We start from the raw sequence: 3,104 nt of genomic DNA on the forward strand, positions 1-3,104 counted from the left end.
TTCTTTGCTCTTTGGCTGCATTTATGACATACCTTATTCATTGTCCTTTGCAAATGGGGTTTTTTCTTGGTGCCTCACATGTCAGTTCTGAGGTATTTCCCAAGAGACTTCATTTCAAGTCATAAGCTATGCAGACTGTAGTCAGTGTCTGGACTGCTAATCCCAAGATTCATTTTAGTTTTGGTAGCACTTATAAAGCTGACATAATATGACAGAAGAATGTGAAGGGTATCGCAGAAAAAAATCTGTTAAATAAAAATTTACAAGGCACATCTTTCAGAGACCCTAATATAAAAAGACAGAAGACCGTAGCTTTAATGAAAAAAAAAAAAAAGACAACTAACCCTCACAAAGAGCTTTTTTAAGTATTCCTTCATATTGAAAGCAGAGCAGCAATTTAAAGATCTGGAATAACTTACACAGATATGACAAAATATACTTGCTTGCCAGACTCGCATCTCCTGCCTCTCTCTATCTTTAACTAGAGAGCTATCTTTTCTTGTAGGACTGTTATTTCAATAACAAATATTTTAACCTGAACTAATATTTAACAGACTGTGGGGTTTTTAAAGGTTAATTCTAAATCTTTTCTCTTTAGTTCATATTTGCATTCATTACTGCAGAAGCAAATGCATGTCGAGATGAAATGTACTGCAGAAGAGCATTAAGCAGGGTATTGTTGAATTTTGTGATAGACTGTTTTTAATGTCTTTTCACATTACAGCATTTGAAGCACTCATAACATTCAACTAAAGGTTATAGAATATTCCTTTTAGAAACCACAACTTAAAAGACTTTTAATAATTTGATTTTCTTTTTGACATATATTCAGTTTTAACTACTTTTACTAATTGTCTCTTCCATGCAGTCTGAGTAAGGAGATATACAGCAAAAACTACATGAAAAAGCTATTTCACAGATGACAAAATTCTTTGAAGCACCAGTTTTAGAAACAACTTATTGTGTGCAAACTAAAACAAATCTGTCTTCATGGCGGACTGTCAGAACACACAATAACTTACCAATTAGATAACTGAGGAGTCTAACATATTGACATTTCGTAGCAACCACGCAAATCACTTACTGTGCTCATCTAGAAATTGGCTAGTTCTTTATCAATGAGGAGTTCTCATCTGGTGTTTTCTAAATTGGTTGTGGATTCTTCAAATGAGAAGATACATCTTCCATTCAATGAAAAGTAAAAATAATCTAAGAGGCATTTCTTTCAACAGTTTTGTAAAAGAAATATGCTCCAATTATCGGCAAACATATGAAAGTTTAAAATTATTCAGTACTTTCCTAAGACTACCTCTTCCCTAAACATTTCTCCCCTAGACAGTTCCTCTTGTGTACAAGAACTGACAAAAGTAGTTGTAGTGTAAGAAAATGGCTTCATTATGGCCAAAATGGTAGCCCCATATTGTAATGAAAACAGCAACAAATGAGGAGAGCACTGAGTGATCTAAGTACTAAAACATCTCTGCAGCTATGACAACTCTTTCGACAAACTCAGGAATTACCTCAAATATATTCCTTCCACCACTCCTGGCGGAGGACAACACACATAATACTGCTGCTGCTTGGACAACCAGAATACTATTAATCCGGTCTGCTTAACCCAGAAGGAGACAGAAGTTCTCTAGAACAAAAAAGAGATGGAGCAGGCACAGCCATTCCTGCATTAAAGAAGCTTCTGATGAGGAGTATGTTTGACAGCTGTTGGACAACTGCAGGAAGCATCTCTGGCAAGCATGTCTCAACCAGTCTCTGAGATCACGTAGGGCTACCACCTAAAAGCAGAAGTTAGTCAGTGCTTTACAGCTTTGAGGAAAAAAAAAAACCATATTCTTCTTGATTTAATGATATCCTCTGAATCATCAGTATTTGGTACTGAAATAGTAATTAACAAAATAAACACTAACAATAACACTCAGCTTCATCCTTCCAGCAAAGCTCTGACATTTTGCCTTCTTATTTTCTCAGAAGACATTAAGACAATTAGTAGTCAAACATCCAAACCTTTTTCCAAAGGGTAAAATAAGTATGTACTGCTGAAAACTACAGAATAGAATGTATAGCCAACAGTAACACATAGTTGATTTTAAATATTAAAAAATAAGAGTTATTGATCTATACAGTGCTTTTCATTTTCTTGGAATTTGTTTGCAATTAGCTTACAGCTCTCAAAAATAAAAAATCAAAGACTTAAATGATTTCACATAAGAAACAACCTAACACATTGATCAAGAGTCCTTTAAGTAGAAAAAAAATATCGTATTCCTCCAAGAACTTCAAAGTTCAAATCTTCAAAGAGAAAAACATCATCTGTAAATGATAAACCTTACACTCTGAACTTACAGTAAATCTCCGTTTTCACTTGGTAAAACCTGGTTTATATTTAATTTCTTGCTCATTCAAGAATAAGGCTGCACGTAAACATAAAATATTCTTTCTTGAAAAAATCCCATCATTTATTTAAATGAGTCTAGATACAAGGAAAAAAGATTTGATTCAAAATACTTTCTTCAACTCAGCATCTTATCTAAGTAAGGAAAAGTCAGCACCATAAATGGGATACAGAGTTCAAACATTGCTGAAGATTACCAAGGATGAGAACACAAGATTGAGAATGTAAAGTACTGAAACCTATGACCAGATAAATGGAGAACTATGGTCATAAAGACCGAAGAAAATGTAAACTGCCAGTCACAAAATTCCAGTGTTCCATAAAATAACCACTAAATAAAGAGGAAAAACTCACAGAGCACACTAGAAAATTGTGCATAAAGCACATGGTTGAAAGTATTGAACATATCACTGAATCTGCACAGGTGGGAATCAAAAGCAACTTCTCTGCTCTTAGTAGTTATACTTTTTTCAATGAAAAAATTAAACCTATTTATTCTGAAGTTATTAGAAAAGTTACCAGAGATGAAACAAAGGTTTAAAAACTCTGCTCATGATTACAAGAGCAGGATCTGACAAATCAAACTGTTTCTTCACCGAATAGAAGCAAAGTAAAAGGAATTTGTTCACTATAATAACTATTAAACTATTTTAAAATAAAAATAATAAGAAAGGCAAGTCGTTCCGCAAAGCAGACT

Source organism: Apaloderma vittatum, unplaced genomic scaffold (genome assembly GCF_000703405.1).
Source record: "Apaloderma vittatum isolate BGI_N311 unplaced genomic scaffold, ASM70340v1 scaffold286, whole genome shotgun sequence".
NCBI classification, from domain to species: Eukaryota; Metazoa; Chordata; class Aves; order Trogoniformes; family Trogonidae; genus Apaloderma; species Apaloderma vittatum.